At 50.0% G+C, this 19,980-nt stretch overlaps 1 protein-coding gene across 1 annotated transcript in view; it reads left to right on the top strand.

Moving 5' to 3' along the window:
* The first annotated feature begins 17,682 nt into the window (after nt 1–17,682).
* Nucleotides 17,683–19,980, top strand: part of CTNNA1 (catenin alpha 1) — a 122,902-nt gene continuing 120,604 nt past the window's right edge. The window contains exon 1 of the mRNA XM_074155901.1: nt 17,683–17,791. The gene's annotated coding sequence lies outside the window, so the exon portion shown is untranslated. The remainder of the gene's footprint in view (nt 17,792–19,980) is intronic.

Below are 19,980 nucleotides of genomic sequence, written 5' to 3'. Positions count from 1 at the left end.
GGCTCCTGAGGCACTTTGAAAGCATCTGTTTGGCTGTCTGAGTTTGATTCAGCAAGAAATGGGGGCTTCGGAAAGAAACCATGATCACCATGGGCTGCTCTGACCTCAGTGTAGGTGGGGGGCGAGGGGAATAAGCTGATCTGCCTGTAGTGAGATAAAATCCAGATAATACATCTTTTCAAGTGGCTGCCCAACAGCAGGTGGAGGTTATTTCCCAACCCTCCCCCCAGTGCAGGTTATCCTCATGTGCTGCTCACCCACAGCTGATGTTCACCACATCACATTTTAAGGGACCAAAAGCAGCTGCCCCTCGTTGAGGTGAAGGGGATGGCAGAGCTGGTCATTGTCCCCAGCTGGTGGCTACAGTGAGAAACCCCCTGCACTTGCTCACCTACAAATGACTCAGAGGGGGAGCCCACAGTAAGGACATGGGGTGGGCTAATTTATGGTCCCAGGCAAGGAGAGCATATGCTTTGCTTGCCCAGCTCTAACACCCTGCCCGCAGCCAGAAAAGCGGTGCCATAGCAAGGGAGATAGTGGTGCAGGATGCCATAGCTGTGCTCCTGCCTGTCCTTCCTCCGTGCCGGGGTGTTGTGAGGTCTCCATGCCCTGCGCAGCTTAGCCTGGGGTGGCCATGGTGGGTGGGGTGGGATGGGATGGGATGGTGCAAGGGGAGCCGAAGGAGCCAGTGGTGTTCACATGAGCTCACGTAGGGTGAGCACAGCTGGCTGAGCTATTACCTCTCCTCTCGAAGCCTGTTTGTTTGGTGCTTTGGAAACAGGACAGAAACCTCACAACCTGTGTCAAAGGCATTTATGTCTCCTCTAGTTAAGAAGCCCGAGGATGCTGCAGAGCTGCTGTGAGCATGTCAGTGCTGTCCTCCCTCCAGGCTGCCAAGCTGGAAGGAAACCCGGCAGAAAAGGGCTGGCCTGGAGGAGAAATAAATCATCTCCTGGCCATTGCCATGAGAGTGACCCAGGCGAGTCTGCAGGCAAAGCAGCTCCTCCGCAGGCCAGGCTGCCGTGCCCCGGCTGCTCAGCAGTGCTGGGGGGCAGCAGGATTGGGGCCGTTTGGGGGGATGCAGGTTTGGGTGAGCCGAGATGCTCAGTGACATGGGTTTCTGCATCCTTTTGCTTGGAAACCCAACTGTTGTGGCTTTTCATGGCACTGATTTGTGGCTTACGGTACTGCTCGGGGCACTGCTGACATAGCTTAGGAGCATCTTCCCAAAGGCAGAGAGCCTGTTTGTTTTGTGGTTTTGTTTTTTTTTTTTGTAAAATCATAGAATCATCTAGGTTGGAAAAGACCCTTGGGATCATCGAGTCCAACCATCTACCCTACTCTACAAAGTTCTTCCCTACACCATATCCCCCAACACCACATCTAAGTGACTCTTAAACTCATCCAAGGATGGTGACTCAACCACCTCCCTGGGCAGCCCATTCCAGTGTCTGATCACTCTTACTGTGAAGAATTTCTTCCTAATGTCCAGCCTAAACCTACCCTGTTGCAGCTTGAATCCATTCCCTCTTGTTCTATTGCTATTTGCTTGTGAGAAGAGACCAGCACCAACCTCTCTACAATGTCCTTTCAAGTAGTTATAGAGAGTGATGAGGTCACCCCTCAGTCTCCTCTTCCTCAAACTAAACAGTCCCAGCTCCCTCAATCGTTCTTTGTACGATTTATTCTCCAGGCCCTTCACCAGCTTCGTTGCCCTCCTCTGCACCCGCTCCAGCACCTCGATATCTCCCTTGTATTGAGGTGCCCAAAACTGTTTTGGGGAGGAGGGGACACGGTCCCCTGACCCATGACGGTTCCTGGAGTGTTGGTGATGGATATTGGTGTGGAGCTGAGCTCTGCAGCCGCAGTACCCGACAAAGTGACCTGCTGCCTGCAAGGCCCTCTTGTGCATCCCCCACCTGTCCCTCCGTCAGTGCAAGCAGCTAAACACTAGTTTTACAACAGATTTATCTTTTTTTGTTAATATAGAATTTTTAAAAAATCGTTAAAGTTGATGGGAAAGCCCTGCCAGGCTGATGCACAGGGCTCCTCTGGGTGTGCATCCATGGTTGTGTCTGTTGTCCGTCTGCAGGAGAGACGGGAGAGTCCCAGGCCGGGGGCAGGCAGCCACTCGCCTTCTGACCTGTGCCAGCCCACCAGCCTTGCAGAGGAATCATGAACAATTGCAGGTTTTATGCAGAATTTTATGTTCTTTTTATCTGAATCTGGGTGCAATTCTGATGTAAAGGATGTGGTGTCAGGCCAAAGCCCCCCACAGTCTGGCAGCCCCTGGGGGTGGCTGAGGGAGCAACCGAGGGTCTCTACCAACTGTAACTGAGGGGCTGAAGGTTTCTAGAGCTGGGGCTGCAATTGGAGCTCTGTTCTCAGCATTAACGAAGCTTTTCTTTCCCCAAATTTGTCTAATCCCTTCTGAGTCTGCTGGCGGGTTTTGGCTCCTAGAGATTTTGCATCCACGAGGTCCACAGTTTGGCAGTACTTGGAAAAGGTCCTGCTTTTGCTCCCAGCCCCCTCCCTGATGGTTTTGGTTGCTTGAGTGGAAGGGGAAGGTTTTACCCCGCAAAGGGTCTGTCTTTCATAGCCCACCCAGGCACGTTTGAGCAACCTGTTCTAGTGGGAGGTGTCCCTGCCCATGGCAGGGGGTTGGAACTTGATGATCTTTAAGGTCCCCTCCAACCTAAATCATTCTATGATTCTAGGTTCCCCTCCTTATGCTAAAAATCCCTTGGGCTTATTTGCTCACCACAGCTTCCCCAAAAGCTCTGCCGAAACCCCTTCTTGTGAGCCAAGGGACAGTCATGTTTCCTGCTCTTCTGCATCAAAACAAAACCTGACAAATGGCTTTATAGCAGAAAGCAGAGTGAGAGGTGGCAGAAGCTGGCCAAGGTGGGATGAAAGCTGCTGGGGGCTGTGTTGGGGTCTCTGCCTTGCCGAGCTGCCCGCAGCTGAGCCGTGTTGGCCTCCCTGCAAGTGCTGGGGTGGCTGTAGGTGAGCAAGCAGCTGGGAATTACGCCCTGGTGCTCCACCACACAGCTGAAGCTGCTGGTGCTTCTTGTGGTACAACCCACAAGTGATTAGAGAGCTGTGAAAATCACCATCCTGTCCATGCCTTTGGTAAGGTGCCTGCTCTAGGTGCTGTTTTAAGGATGGTCTGCTGGTCTGGGTGATGGATGTGTGGCGGAGCAATCCTGCCAGATCCTGACCTTCCCAGATGTGGGTGGTGTGCCAGGGTCCCACCAAGCTGCTGGAGCAGTGTCCTGCTCCAACACCACATGCTGCAACATCAACTGGCCTGGGAAAGTTTTCATTAATTGCAGACTCCTAAAGAGGCAATTGGCTTTTATATAGAATCACAGAATGGTTTGGGTTGGAAAGGGACGTTAAAGATCATTCAGTTCCAACCCCCCTGCCCTGGGCAGGGACACCTCCCACCAGACCAGGTTGCTCAAAGCCCCCTCCAACCTGGCCTTGAACCCCTCCAGGGATGGGGCAGCCACAGCTTCTCTGGGCAACCTGGGCCAGGGTCTCACCACCCTCACAACAAAGAATTTCTTCCTGAGGTCTCATCTTAATCTCCCCTCTTCCACTCTGAAGCCATTACCCATCCTATCTCTACATGCCCTTGTAAAAAGTCTCTCTCCAGCTTTCTTGTAGGCTTCTTCAGATACTGGAAAGCTGCTGTAAGTCTACCTGGACTCTTCTCTTCTCTAGGCTGAACAACCCCAACTGTCTCAACCTGTCTTCATAGCAGAGCTGCTCCATCCTTTTTTAGATTAAAAGCTATTGGAACACTTTAGAAGCATATATTTAATTGCCTGATATTAAAAAAAAAACAAAAACAAAAACAAAAACACCCCCACCAAACCAAAAATCAACAACCATCCTGCAACTTGGGATCTTTTAAGACATTTTCACAGCATTAAAATGGCCAAAAAATTGAAATGGCTGCTTGGAAAGAGAAGAGGGACTGATCTCTGCTGGTGGGTGGTGGCTCTTGCCCTGATTACCTGAGAGGTGGGGATCAAGGGGTTCTGGCCCCTTGGAGTTCACTTGATTCCCTTTAAAGGAGGAACTTGGGCTCATATAGACACTCAAGCCTTAGGAAGAGGGTGACCTCGATAACAAGGTTAACACACTGTCTTGGTGAGCTGAGATCACCAAGGTAGCTCTTGCCTCCTGAAGTCTTCTGAGCAGGACACTAATTCCCTCTAGTTATCAGCGACGGCTTCCTCTGATTACATGCGGTATTTATTTGGTGACTGGTTAATTTGAACCTATAGAGTTATTAATTATAACTTTAATCTGATCATTGCTTTGTTCCATTTTTAATTAGCTTAGTAAAACCAAAGTCATTTAACTTGGTAATATACTTGCTTAAGTGCACGTCTGATTGCATATCCTTTTTATATCCATCAGAAGCACTCGGGACTGGCTCACTCCATCAAACTCCAACCTGGGGCATGAACTCTGAGCAAACCTCGGGCAATATTAAGTTTACAAGCAGGCTGCTCCGCTCCAAAGCGGCTGAGCACTCCCTTGTACCTGTGTCGGAGCTGGCAGCAGAAGCCAGGCTGTGGATAAAATGGGGATTGGAAGCCCAGCGACTGTGCAGTCAAGAATTGGTCTTTTTGCCATCAGCACAAGGGACCGTTCCATCCTGACACAAGGTTTAGAAGAGCACAAACCCAGGTGTTTTAGTGGGCACCGCACCGCTGCTGCTGAACAGAGGAAGCTCGGTCTGTGCACGCTCTCGTGGCTATCGGTCAGTGGAGACTGGCAAGCAGATGGATGGTTTGGAGTTATCTGCTCTCAATGATTTTAATGATGCTCAGGAGAAGCTTTTACCCCAGTATCTTGGAAGGAAACCGAAGCTTCTAGCAGAGGCCATGGGGCTGGGCAGTCCCCACTGCAACCCAGACCTGCTGGCACTGACATCCCCAACCACACAGGCCAGCTGTGCAGCAGGGCTCAGATTTTATAGCCTTTGATGCTGACATCTGACAACTCATTTATGGTCCGAGGACTCAGAATCTGGGATCTTGCTGAACTCCCAGCTCTCCTGGGTTACACGGGGCAAATAATTTCCTTGGTTTCCCCATCTGTAAGGAGGGGACAGCAGCACTGGCTGCCACTGCTGAGCCCTGTGAAAGCTGTGGATTTGAAGTGCTCTCGCTGGAAGAAGTTTACTTGCTCTTCCCAACTTCTCTGCTTCTAGACTTGCCCAGGGTTTCAGGTGGCTTCTGCAAATGTAAGGAGATACTGCAGGGCTCTGCCTGCCCTAAAAACCTCTGCTGCTGCTCTGCACCACAAAGTGCCTGTTGCACTATCCATGCCCAATGGTAACTGCTACGCTGATACAGCTCTGGTGCTTTAGAGGAGGTGCTGGAGGTGAATGTGTGGCACCTCCACATGGATGAGGTTGTTAAACAGAATGGTAGCACAAGAAAGTGACAGTAATTTAACAAGAAGTCATGTTTTGTCCTTTTTCTCCCCTCCTGATTGCGTCCAGTGCTGACCCTTGCACAAGTGCTTGTGCCAGGCTTTGGCCAAGTTGCAGCGGAGCCAGGTGGGTCAGAGGATTGAGGCACAGCTGTGGCAAACCAGGACCAGAGTCTGCATAGATTTACAAAAATCGTGATGCAATCACACCTTCAGTGGGTGGAGGCACTGGGATCGTTAGGCACTAGAGTGCTAATGAAACAGAACCACTTCCCCACCACGTTTTCTACTTTCTCCCACTTCTTCGCTTAACTCACAGCAGGGCAGTTCCACATCCATCCTCTCGGGATTGAATTTAAGCAGAACTATATTTAATCACCTGTCTCATTAATCCCTAATATTCTGTGTGCAGATCTCACTAGGGGAGCTGTGCAGGAAGGCAGTGCTGAGGTGGGAAGGAATTAAACTGCTTTATCCTAGTAGAAAGCCAAACCACCAGTTTCTCAGCTGCCAAGTGCTATAACGTACTGGTTTCACTGGAGGACGTGGCTTGAAATCTCCTGAGTGCCCGAGCATCATGCTGTAAAAGAAGGATGGATGCTGTGGAGCCAGAGCAGGGTGATGCCCCCCAGGGACAGGGAAATGCTTGTCTCAGAACTGGACCAAAAGGGCTGCTTCTGTTATGGCATGGCTGTCTCTAACCCCCGGGACCACCTCAGAGTTATCCAGTGTGAGTGTTCCCTTTGGATTACAACCTTTTCCCTGGAAAATGCAGGTGGTAGGACCAGTCCCCACTTGCTATGGGGCAAGGGGTGGCCCCCATGTTCACCAGCCCTAGGGCTGCAGCGGGGAAGGATGCGGCTGCAGAGGATTGCCATGGTTACAGGCACTTTCCTCATCATCCTTGTGGTTTGTAACCACTGCTCAGGGCGATGCACCACAAAGCAGCAGAGCAAAAGGCTCTGGGATTTCCGACCCCTTCCAATGTCCGTGTTCCCCAAGACAGGGAGGGTGGAGTCTGTTCCCCAGGAGGGAATAGGAAGAAGGGGACCCCTCTCCTGGCCTAAACTAGGGAAGTGAAGGTACTTCACTTGGCTTCAAACCATCCCTCCACATCGTTTTCCCCATACTGCTGCCTGTCTGTGAGCACTAGGCAAAATCAGTGGGGAGCTTGATAAGGGAGAGAGACTCTGCACAGCCAGAATTATTAATTTATGGTCAGAAGCCACACAAAACTCTTCAAGAGCTTTCTTCTAGACAGACATGCTGCTTACCATCTTTCCCTCCTCTGGTCTCTCATCTTTGCGCTCCCTTTCATCTCTTCTTGTTGCTCCTCATGCCATGTGTCAACTTGGATTATGGTCCCTTCCTTCACTGAATTTTTAGAGTTGGAAGGGACCATAAAGATCATCTAGTCCAACTCCCCTGCTGAAGCAGGATTGCCCAGAGCATGTTAGAGCATGTTACTCAGGACTGCATCCAGGCAGGTCTTGAAAATCTCCAAAGAAGGGGACTCCACAACCTCCCTGGGCAGCCTGTTCCAGGGTTCTGTCACCCTCACTGTGAAGAAGTTTTTTCTCATATTTGAGTGGAACCTCCTATGTTCCAACTTGTGCCCGTTGCCACTCGTCCTCTCACTGGCAACCACTGAAAAGAGTGGTTCCTTCACTCAGCAGAGACCTGCAATGCCCACTCCCTCCACTGAGCCCTTGGCAAGTGGCAGCTCTTCCAAATCACTGGGGAAAAAAAAAACCCAAACAGCAAGTTTAGGCAGACAATCCTCCTCCGGAGGAACTCCCACAGGTTCCCTCCTAAAAGCTGTTAAATCTCCAAAGCAACATCTGCGGGTCTACAGAACCTGTCCTTTCTCCCTGATCTGCCAGAAGAAGCCTGTACTTAAGGAACCACTCACCCCACCTAATTGGTGATAATTAACACCCAGGCGTGAAAGCAACAGTTAACACACCTCAGGATTGTGATAATTTGGGTTTGACCATGTCCCCGTGTGAACTGGCTCTGCTTTGGGGTGCTCACACCCTGTTTTTGGGGACTACTGCTTCCTCCTTATCCAGATCTCATTTCTCTCAGGCACTGTGCAAGTGGTGGGTGATGGGGACCAACACACTCTGCTCCAGCTGGACAAATGAGGTTGGGTTTTTTTTTCCCCCCAGCATTTCAGCTATAAATAATTGAGCATTTTAAAACTCCATTTCTGCCACAAGAGTCTAGAGGAAAGGGTCTGGATCTGATATACGGATATGTTTTTAAGCTGTGAGAGATTGATTTGTGCTGCTCCTGCCCAGCTGACACCCGCATTCGGTCACCTCGGAAAGGCTCAGCCTGTTCCTGCAAAGAGGAAAAATTGCCAGCTCCCGAGCAGCCCTCCTGCAATACTTGTGCTCGGGGACACAGCGGTGTCCCAAGCCCCGGCGGTGGCACCTGGGAGATCTGCTCTGGACAGGAAGCAGGATCAAGCCATCTACCCGGGGCATCCCATGGCAGAGCAAAGCAAGTGCTGAGGGCAACCAAAGCCAGGACAGAGGCAGCCCTCTGTAGGGACCTGCCCATGAGAACAGGCCATGTCCCCTGGCGTGGGCACGGAGCAGATCTCGCCCACCATTCAGGGTGTTTCTGTGCCTTACGTGGCTGGTTTCCAGGGAGTAATAACGGCTCGGAGCCTCAAGGCCTTGTAATTGGCTCTTCCTGCTGTTGCTTTCTGAAAATAACAATAGTGGGAGGTTTATGTTCCTTCTCTTTTTTCCTTAATTCAATCTTTTCAGGGATGTTCCAATTGCTTAAGTGGAGCTTTCCCTGATGTGATGTCAGGGTAAAATGTGTGACAAAATTACAGCTAGCTGAATTAGAGCTGTGTTTTCTGCTGCTCTCGAGCATTTGCAACAATTATTAGCTTTCTAGTGCCTAAGAGAGCAGAGTGTGATCCTTTCGCCAGCTCCCAACTCTCCAGTTCTCTCCATGCTCTGGGTGGCACTGAGACCTGTCCGAAGTGTAAGGCCAGCTCTTGGGATGCCAAAGCTGCCAATACTTTCCCAGAAAGATCCGGAAATAAGCAAGTACCTTTATATACACTATATCCTTTTTTTTATCTAATACAGCTACGCACACAAGATGGGTGAGACCCTTTGTTTTGGGGAAGCTGCACAGATAGCCCTTCAGCACCTCATGCCCCGCAAGCTGGACTCAGATGAGCCCATCCATTCTGCCCATGCTTTAAAGCCATGTAACTAACCTGAGGTAGCTCCTCGTCCCAAAACTAGAATTTCTCTGAATTTGCTCAAACCATTGGACAAAGTGGGTTGAGATACGTAGGGCAAGGAAAGGAGAAGAAACATGTATGTTCTCGAATGAGAAAGCCAGGGCAAAGATACTGCTCTTCATAGAATCACAGAATGGTTTCGGTTGGAAGGGATGTTAAAGACCATGCAGTTCCAACCCCCTGCCCTGGGCAGGGACACCTCCAACCAGACCAGGTTGCTCAAAGCCCCATCCAGCCTGGCCTTGCCTTTGGCAACTGCACACAGGCTGGATGGATCCAGATGGGTAGGTGAGACCTGAGCTTCACACTTCTACCTTTGCATCAAGTATGCAGAAACATATTTTATGCAGTGACCAAATTTCTGGAGAGCCAGGAGTAATCATTCAAGGCATGGGAAAGCCCCAGACATACCACGTAGGAGACACCATTGAACCCAGCAGGATGCTTCGTAAGTCAGTGTTACCTTTTCCTCCTTCACATAAGAAAGAGCAGAGATCAGCAGAAAAAAACTACTGGGTGTGATGCTCATCCTCTTGCTACAATACCACAGGAGGTGGGAAACCCTACTAATTTTTCTCCTGGTAAAAAAGGATCCTGGTAAAAGGATTTATTCAAGTCTTGTTAGAAAATGCTGCCCCATTCTTCTTCCTCCCCAGGGTACAGACACGCAGCATGGCCACTTTCCCATGCGGACAAGCTCAAAGATGGGAAGGAAATGTGATCTTTCCCTCATGACTTTCCTCCCAGTAATCTTAGCTGCTATTTGTAACGGCAGCAGATACTGCATCCTCAGACAAAATCTGTTTTTCAAGTGATGATGGCCCTTTTTATAATAAATGCTGCCAACTCCCAGAAGTGATGGCTCACAAACAATCAGCGAGAGGACAACGGGAATGCTCTTTGAGATGCTGTGCAGAATAGATCATCCACTGTACAGCAACAAATCAAATTTAGGGAGAAAGAATTTGAAAACAAATTACCAGCAAGATATTTCAAGCTGACAGCAATTTGGAGCAACTTAGGTCTGTCTGGTAAGAACTGTATTCCTTTTATTTCCCTGTCAATAGCAGCTACCTTATAAGATTGGTTTCTCGTTGATAATTCTCTTGTCTGGAACAGAAACTCCTGAGTCCACTTAAGTTGATAACTCTCTCTTTGATCACATTTCAGCAGCAATGCTTTTCACCTTGACGGCAGGATTTCTCCCTTCGGATGAAGTTTCGATGCCTAAAAAGCCACGTGGATGTGGGAGTTCCAGCCTCTGGGCCTTCTGGTGCGGTGCAGGCAGCGTGGTCCTGGGCTTGGACTCAGGGCTGGGAATGGCAGGGATATGAGCTTGTGCTGGAAACTGCAGGGATATGAGCACCAACTTGCCCTGCCTCAGTTTCCCTGCTACTACAACAGTATAAAAACTGCTCATATGTATTTATCTGTTGATGGGAGAGGGATAATTAATATCTGCTGGTAATACCTTCCCCTCGGAAATGCTGAAACATGAAGGATTACGGGTGCTCTTCCTTCAGCCTGCAGCGTGAGAGGTGAGGACATCACTTCCTTGGGTGCCTGGAGGAGCGATGTGGAGCTTCACATGGTGAGTTAGCAGGAGCAGACGGGGAAGGGAATGAATATCAGATATGGTGCAACCACAGGCTGAGTGTCTGCTCGCAGCCCAGCCCTTGCTCAGGGTTAACATTGCCAGTGGAGCTCAAGTGCAGCATGGCCAAGAGAGACGCTTGGGTGGAGGTGGAAGTGGGAAGTGATCCCACTGGGCACACGTGGGATGTGCATTTCTCCAGCACCCCATTGACATCGCAATGAGTGCTCGCCTCGCGTTGGATGCAGTGCTGGATGTGTTAATTATGGAGGCAAGTCATTAATGTTGGTCAGCAAGCACAGAGAGGATGCAGCAGGGAGGAATGTGTTGGGGGTAGAAGGGAATGTAGCAGTGCTGACATGCCCGGAGCAGGAAAGACATAAAAAGAGTCTGCTAGTCTGTAATTTGCCTGCAATTTCTCCTCGGGAAGCAATGAAAGTTTACGACTAGTGGAGGCAATGCCCCTGTACCTCTTCCAGAAAGTGGCAGATAAAAATAGGTTGGAATTGCACTGAGGAAAAGAGAATTTTGACATTCCTTTAAAGACACTTTGCGGCCAAGTGCTCCCAGCCTATTTTGGCCAAGCACTTAGTAAGAGGGATGCTTAGCTGTGGCTGACAGTCATCTTGGTTGCCGTTGGTTAAGACAAGCCAGGCCCTGCTCATTGGCAGAAATAAGTCTCTGGCGAGGGAAATCAGCCGAGTAGAGCAATTCGCCTATTTTAATCTTTTCAAATAGAAATGAAGCGATTTGTGCTGGTTTAGCAAAGCCCTAGTTCCCCTCGGGGGTCACGTCAGCCTTGGGATGGGAGGACTGTTTCCACTTTGGTTTCTCAATTGCCCCCATTGGTGCTTTGGGACAGCTTTTGCCTTGCTGGAGCCTCGTGTGACACTGCTGAGCTTCCAGGGAGGGTGGAAGGGAGTTTGGTGCTCCAGGTGTAGGGTCAGGTGCTGTCAGCATGGGATTTGTTTCCTCCTCCAGCTTCTGATTTGTGTCTAGCGTGTGGGAATAACTTACTCATCAGGAGGGAGGAAAGCCTTGACCCAATGATGGTTTAAATTTGTAGCTTAAGTTGTGATCCTTTAACACCCTAAATTAAAATCACCCAGTACTTGTTTTGCACCGCATCCCCCCTGGATAAAGCAAGCAATCTACGATGCCTATTTATTCAAGCGGTGCCTTAGAAACTAAAACCTTATTGTCTGTTCTCCATGGATATGAAATACTCAGTGATGTAACAGAGGCTCCATTTAAAATAGCGAATTTCTTTCCCCAGTGCCCTTGGCTAAGCTTTCCTTCCCTGCCCGGTCCCACCTCTCTGGGAACCACATTTCAATGGTGCTCTACGCCCTTAGTCTTCACAGCATTTTAGGATCTTTCCAGATGGAAAGTGCCATAGAAATGTAAAACCTTATTAATTAAAGGCTGAAATAGATGCAGTGTGTGGAGGTCAGTGACTCATGCAGTAGGATTCTCAGGCTTCTGCTATGCATTGCCTCAGGGCGCTTTTTTGAATGTTCCGTTCTCTGGGGCTATGACAGTTTATTACACAAAGGCTGTGTGAACCGGAGGTGAATGCAAACTGCTCCGACTGGGCTGTTCCGTAGCTGGCAAAGCAGCAACCAGTGAACCCAGTTCATCTGAGCTTTTTGGGACAGCATAATTTCTCCTTATTACGGTTTCTGCCCTTTTTGTTCAGTGTGTGTGCGTGGGGGGATGCTGCTGGGTGCCAGCAGCCCCTGCACTTGTGGTCACGCTGATGTTATGGACCACTTATGGGTTCCTCTCTCCAGGTGCTCCAGGGGCACTCAGTGGTGGAGGAAGAGATGGTGTTTCCATTAGGATCCAGTGGCTTCCCGAGCATGAACCAGGGCATGTTTCTAGCAGACAATTTTTCTAGGAGAGGGTGGGCAGTGACGGTGAGCACAGCAGCTGTAAGCCCTGGAGCAGCAAGGACTGGTGGCTGTAGCCCTGGCCCTGGTAGATTCCTTCTCCTCCTGACTGAGGGTCATCTAATCAAGGTGGATATTTTAGCTATTCTGCTGTGATGTACAGCTTAGGGGGTGCAGTGTAGTCCCACCCAAAGTACCATCTATGAGCATTTCTGCCCTGCTGACTGCAGTCCTGAGGCATGCACAGCCCCAGGACACTGGGATTTGCTTCCTGGCTGGGAGGATGATTCCTAACTAGATCCTGGGAGACCATCTTAATTCTTGATGTGTTCAGATACCTGAAGAGGAATGGTGATGCCTCCCAGCTGCACAGGAATGCTGAGGCCAATACTGGGGAGCCCCCAGGACTTGATGCCATAGCATGCACGAGATGACATTTGTCCCAGACCCTCAATTTTGTCACTTTGCTGGCTTTATCAGAGCCACCAGTCCTCAGGGACTGCTGCATTTTGGGCTAATCCCCATAGCGAAGCTCCCCCAGCTGTGAGGTCCTTGGCCTGCCCCTGGCCCCCTCGCTGGCAGAGGAGGGACGGGCACCTCTGCAGAGGCAGCAGAGGTGACAAGGCTGTAACTGCTCCTCTGCCGTCAGCACAGCTGGTGGCACAGCACTGCTGCCCTGGGGCTGTCCTTGCTGCACAGCATGACAGTGGCTTGCAGAGAGCCTCAACCCTCTGGTATTTGGACCCTGAGTTTTTTTTATCATATTTTTTAGCCTTTCCTCTTTCTATTGGTTGACCGCTGCCCATTCAGCCTCTTCTGCAGCAACTTCTGCCCGTTGTTACATCGCTCTACATCTTTTCCCCTTCCCTCATTCCTTTTACTTCTTTCCCTCCCTCATTCCCTCTTAAGCCCCCCATTACCATCTCCCGCCCCAGCAGTCCTGTCTCTGCACCCCTCACTTCTCTTTCAACACTCACTCCTCACAAATAACAAACCTAAACCGCTCTTTTTTTTCAAAAAAACCACAAAGATCAAACATACATTTTGAAATGGGCACAAACAGGCGCACAGAGCAACTATTTCATTTCAGCAATGTTGTCACAGAAATAGAAAATCCAGTTCCAACGAAGCATGTAATTTAGACCCATTGTATGCTGGGACTGGCAGACAACGTCGTTACACTGGGTGCCACATAAACCAGCCCCCCTCGGCACCCAAGCCTACACCAGGATTTCACAGCGACAGGGCAGCTTTCCTGCTGTGACTACACCTACATGGGTGTCTTCAGGTGGCACTCAGCAGGGACTGCCCTTGTGCACACATCTGAGTCATGCGGACACGCTGCCAGCGGCATGCAATCGCCAGCCACGTCCTTCTCCTACCTGCTACACCTCAAAGTGCACCAACAGAGGCGAGACTGAAAGTATTTGTTTATTTTATGCACTTAACAACCCACCCACAGTATCGCTGTGGCGGCCTCTCTTCCTCGCCTGTCCTTTCCCTTGGCTTACGTTTTTCACCTAGTGAAAAGGAGTGAGAGAAACATTTAAAAACAAAAAAACCACCAGGAAAATGGGATTACAAAACCACAAACACTGTTAAAAGGGAGATTTGGGGTCAAGCAGAAAACTTCTAACTCATTTCAGAAAATGGATTAGATTTCAAGCTGCTGGCACAGCCTGATGCTGTCTTAATGACATTTACTGGATGGGAAGTGTTAGCTATTGTTCCTGGGTGCCTGTCTAAACAACACCCTGCATTTTAGTCTCGTTGACAGAGCCTGCCACCATGTTCCAGAGAGAGCTGTTAATTAAGAGACAAAGCCCAATCTCAACCTAGCTGGCTCTATTTTTACATAATTTTATTTTTTGTTTGCTGAGTCTTTTAACTTGCTCCACAAACCAGCAGAGCTGCCAGCTGATCTCCTACTTTTTCCTTCGCTTTTCAGCGGCGTAGTGCAGAACGTGTGATTCTCCACAACTCCAGGCCTCCTACCTTTGAGTTTGTAGTTTTAAAAGGGATTTTTTTTTTAAACCTGACATTTTGTCCTGAAAGGATGTGAGACGTGCAGAACCGCCGAATGTGGAAGCCACCACAGGAGGCCAAGACATGATATTAAAAGGAGTAATGAAAGAAAGCAAGCTATTGAAGTGTAAACTCAATTTTACTGAGAGTATGCTACAGATCAGAAATGAGTAGTTTGAATCCCTGGTGCAACTGACACCAAAATATTAATGGTTTGGTACAAGCAGGAAATATAAAGAGCTTAAAAAATCCGTTTGCTCCGTGTTTCCAGAGGAGAGCCTGTTTGTTAAGGCACTGAAGACCCGATATTATTTTAATAACACATATCTCAGTCAGTATCATAATTACGGATCTCTTTCTTTCGATTAACTTCACTCACCAACAAGGTTGGACTCTTGATCCCTATCTTCTTTCTGGGCTGTAAAACAACGGTATTCTGTTTATTTCCTTGTCTTGGATCCCTTCCTTGGATGAAACCTGCAGGAAGGAAAAATGCAATCTAAATCGCTGCTGGACATTGTCTGTCTTCCTGCAGGAAAAGCCTGTAGGAGCACGGCAAAAATAGGAAACATGGCCTTCCTAATGCCATTGAACCAGGAACCACAGGAAAGTCACAGTCCTGAACTGTGGTGTGTCTTTGCCATGACACTGACCTGGGGGCTGCCCCCCTTGGGAATCCGCACAGGCTGCCCTTCTCCCTCAGCTAAATTATGTGACTTGGATGAACCTACCTCCCTGGTAGGCTTCCCAATCTCTACATTTTGCTTAATATTGTCCTGGTTTGAGGATGGAGTAAGTAAATTCAGGTATCTCAGAAGTGCTGGCAAATGAGTCATGAAATGTATTAAATTTATTCAATTGCTTGTACAATCCAATCCAAGTGTAAGTTCTGTAGAGATATTTGTATTAAAAACCATTTCAAAACACACCACAAAACATCCCAGAGTAATTTGTTGTAGGATAAAAATGGTCACTCTCGCACAAGAGGCTCAATCAGGCTTTGCAAAGAAACCTTTGAAATAAATATTACCACTTAAAGACAGCTCTCCCCATCTGCAAACCTGCCTCTCTGGATTGAGGTTGGGTCCCTAAAGCCTCCCTCTCTTCTGAGAGTGGCTCTGGTGGCCCTGCTTGTAGCTCAGGGATTTCCTGTGTCCCTTCTTCCTTGTATTCTTGTTATTCAGAGAAACCTAGGATTCTATGATTCTATACCACATCTGATACCAGGTTGGAAGGCACCTCAAGATTCATCTGGTCCAATCTTTCTTGGCAAAAGCAGGGTGTAGTAAGATGGTGCAGTGCCCTGTCCAGCTGGATCTTAAAAGTGCCCAGTGTTGGGGAATCCACCACTTCCCTGGGGAGATTATTCCAATGGCTGACTTTTCTCATTGGGAAAAATGTCTCTCTTGTGTCCAGTCGGAATCTCCCCAAGAGTAACTTGTACCCACTACCCCTTGTATTTTCCATGTGACTCCTTGTAAAAGGGAATCTCCATCTTCTCTGTAGCCATCCTTTAAACACTAGAACGTGCTGATAAGGTGTCCCCTAAGCCTTCTTTTCTCAAGGCTCAACAAAACCAGTTTTCTCAGCCTTTCCTCCTATGTCAGGCTTCCCAGTCCTTGGATCATCTTGGTGGCCCTTCTCTGGACCCTGTCCATCTCATCCATAACTTTTTTGCACAGCGGAGACCAAAACCGAACACAGGATTCCAGGTGTGGCCTGACAAGCACCGAGCAGAGTGGGATAATGACTTCTTTATCTCCGCTGGTGATGCCCTTGTTGATGCAACCCAGCATCCTGTTGGCTTTCGTTGCCCCAGCAGCACACTGTTCACCACACTGTTCACTCACATGGAGCTTGCTCTCCACCAGGACCCACAGGTCCCTTTCCACAGAGCTGCTCCCCAGCTCAGTAGATCCCAGCCTGTGCTGCACTCCTGGATTATGTTTTCCCAAGTGCAAGACCCTACACTTGTCCTTGTGGAACTGCATAAGGCTCTTGTTAGCCCGCTCTTCCAGCCTATCCAGGTCTTCCTGCAGGGTGGCTCTCCTTTCTGAAGTGTCCACTAGAGATATTTGCATGAAAATGAGACTTTTCGTGAAAGAAATAGCTTTCAAGAAGGTCAATGTACTTTAGGTTTTCAAAACAACACACCAGTTTACAAAACCCAAGAGGAACCGAGCTGTAATTTTTCCTCCATCTCCTTTGAAGTGCAGCATCTGTCACACCCCACTTCTCCACAGACATTTTGTGTATCATGCTACCTCAGGTGATAGAAGCCAGGTTATACAATCATAGAATCATGGAATCATCTAGTTTGGAAGGGACATTTAAGATCATCAAGCCCAACCATTAACTTGACACTGCCAATTTACCCCTAACCCATGTCCCTCAGCACCACGTCTGCCCGGCTTTTAAATACCTCCAGGGATGGTGATCCAACCACTTCCCTGGGCAGCCTCTTCCAATGTTTGATAACCCTTTTGATGAAGAAGTTTCTCCTAATATCCATCCTAAACCTGTCCTGGTGCAACTTGAGGCTGTTTCCTCTTGTCCTATCGCTTGTTACTTGGGAGAAGAGACCGACCCTGTTGGAGCGGGGCCAGAGGAGGCCACGGAGATGCTGGGAGGGCTGGAGCCCCTCTGCTGTGAGGACAGGCTGAGAGAGTTGGGGGGGTTCAGCCTGGAGAAGAGAAGGCTCCAGGGAGACCTTTGAGCCCCTTCCAGTCCCTCAAGGGGCTCCAGGAAAGCTGGGGAGTGACTCTGGATCAGGGAGGGGAGCCATAGGACGAGGGGGAAGGGTTTTAAACTGAAAGAGGGGAGATGGAGATAAGATCTCAGGGGAGAAATTCGTTGCTGTGAGGGTGGTGAGAGCCTGGCCCAGGTTGCCCAGAGAAGCTGTGGCTGCCCCATCCCTGGAGGGGTTCAAGACCAGGTTGAATGGGGCTTTGAGCAACCTGGTGTGGTGGGAGGTGTCCCTGCCCAGGGCAGGGGGTGGGACTGGGGGGGCTTTAAGGACCCTTCCAACCGCAACCATTCTATGGTTCTATGATTCTATGACATCATAGAGCCCTGGCTACACCCTCCTTTCAGGGAGTTGGAGAGAGCGAGAAGGTCTCCCCTCAGCCTTCTTTTCTCCTGACTGAACACCACCAGCTCCCTCAGCTGCTCCTCACAGGACTTGTGCTCCAGACCCCTCACCAGCTCTGTGGTACTTCTCTGGACACGCTCCACAATCTCACGATTCCTAACGTTTTTTGATTCTACCCCAAAAACACCGCACGTCCCCCTCCCCGGCCCGGGAGTGAGGGGGGTTCAGGGGACGCTGTGAGAGCCCCGGCCTCACCTGCAGGCGGGCGGCGGGGGCGGCGCGGCGGGCGGTGCCGGGAAGAGCGGCCGGGCCGGGCCGGGGCGCGCGGGGCGGGGAGGCGCCCGGAAGAGCCGGTTTCCTCAGCGGGACGGGAGCGGCGCCGGGAGGGAGGAGAGACAAAGCGGCCGGGGGCCGGAGCGGAGCGAGAGGCGGCGGCGAGGCGATCCCCCTGCTCCCCGGTAAAGTTGTGGAGGGGTCTTGGCGTGCGGCCGCGCCGCCCCGTTTCTCTCACTTGGAAACTTTTGGGCGGTGAGGCGGATCGGGCCCTGCCGGCCGCCGGTTTCTCTGTGAGGGGAGCGGAGCGTGGCCCGGCCCGGCGGAGGGGAGCGGGCCGCGCCGCCGCCGCCTGTGGGGCGTGGGCCCGGGCCCGGACCCGGGCCTGGGCCGGCCGCCCTCGGAGGCCGCGCTGGGCCAGGCCGGAGTGGGGTGTGGGGGGGTCGGGTGTGTTTTGGGTCGATGAGCGTTATTTTTTTTTGGGGGGGGGGGAAGCGGCGGAGGATCCCGGTTCCTGGAGAAGTTTGTGGTGGCGGCGGGGAGAGGCTCCTCCCCGCGCAGCCGGGGCCGCTCCCCGGCGATGGGCCCGGGCAGGGCTGCCCGCCCGGCGAGCGGCACCGAGCCGGGCTCGGCCCTGGGGTGGGCCCGCTCCTCCTTTCGGCTCCCGTCCTCGAGCTTCCTCTGTCCTCCCTCTGGCTCCAGTGGGTTTCGGTCGGCAAACCAGCTTCTTTTCACTGGGAACAGCCCCCTCGCCTTGGCTCTGCCACGTTTTTCGACACCCACCTCTAGTCTGCTCGTACGCAGTAAGGCTTCTCCTTCGCTGGCAAGAAGTTTCGTGCTACTTCTTACAGCAGAAAAGTAGGGAGAGCGCATTAACTCTCAGCCGCCGGTTTACACGCGACCCCAGTCCCTGCGGTCGCGGATCGCTGGGCAGTGTGTATCAGCTGGTTTTCACTCACTACTCACACCACCTCAAACCTTGTGAAATCTTTCAGACTAAGAGATTGCAGGAAAGTGTGTGACGTGCCTATGTGTAGTAAGGAATTAGATGTGGTCAAAGGGCACCCTCCCAGCCTGCCCTGCCCAGGAGGCGACGGGTGTCTGCTGGCGAGGGCCATTGATCGCTCACTCGCCCCGCCTGGGGTATGAGCCTCCATCACCGTGTCCTTGTTCCAGCTCTCAGAGTTATGACTCAAGGCATGTCTGGGTTATCTGTATTGAACTAGTCTGGGAGCTCTTTGCTGCCCTCCCCCCTCTTTCCTTTTTTTTTTTTTTTTCCTTTGTCTTTTGTTTTTTTTTTGAGATGGGGGTTGTGTGAAAGGTATTCTTGGTGCTGGAGTTACTTGTTTCCTGCATTTTTCCCCCACACTGTGAGTGGGAAGCAGGGGAGGTGGGAGAGACTGTGTTAGCTGCACTCTTGTGCTAATGCACATCCTCAGTCCTGCTGGCTACACGGGCCTTTGGGTGCTTTCAGTCCCAACTAAAGGCTGGTTTGTTTTGTTTTGTTTTTTTCTCTTTTCCTGGGTTGCTTTGTAGGCAGGTTTGTGTTTAAATGAAGGTGAAAGCTCAGCTTACGTTACAATATGTGTGGTCTTTTAGGTACCCTTTGGTCTGTCCTGGGGTGCTAAGGCCACATTAAGCGTTCAGTAGGACTTGTTTCTTCCTGCAGAATTGAAACTTTTTGTTTAAAAAGGGCATAATTTCATGTTGAGTCACTAATTGTTTTTTCTTTATGGAGAAACAGTTTTTAAAACATCGAGGTGTTTTATGTCTTAGGAGAAACAGACAAAGGTTTATTAGTTTTTGTTTTAAAAAAGCTTTGCCCTAACCTTTTCCATAATAAACAACATGCCTTCAGTCTTTGGTTTTTTTTTTTTTTCAGCCAGCTCTAATAATAGGCCTCTGCATCGGAGATTAAAAGTTTATGCAAGGTGGCAGGGGGGAGCACAGCGGGCAGGGATTAGAAATCCCGTGCACAAACTGATGATTTAAAATACCAATGTAAATATTTACCTCACAATAAATTTTCAAGCTTTGTGAAACCTCAGCATTTCTGTGCTGACATATGTAATGGCAGATGTTAATGTGCAGCTTCTTCGTAGGGCTTCCATTGGTCTTATAAAGTTAGTTGAAAGATGTAATAGAAAAGTAATTTGTGTTTTCTCAGCAGCATGAATATCTTCCTTCCGCAGCTGTAAGATCAAAAAAATGATCTTGCAAAGGAATCCACATTAGCAGAAATGTTTGAGCTGGAAATACACTTTAGTGGGACTTCATCCCTGCCTTGAAGTTATATCTACTGTTACTATTTGATTTCTAAATTACCTTTCTCATGCAGAGAATTAGTTAAGCTCACAAAAAATTTTAGTGGCAA

The sequence above is a fragment of the Numenius arquata genome, chromosome 11 (genome assembly GCF_964106895.1).
Source record: "Numenius arquata chromosome 11, bNumArq3.hap1.1, whole genome shotgun sequence".
NCBI classification, from domain to species: domain Eukaryota; kingdom Metazoa; phylum Chordata; class Aves; order Charadriiformes; family Scolopacidae; genus Numenius; species Numenius arquata.
This window is presented reverse-complemented; position numbering and strand designations above follow the sequence as displayed.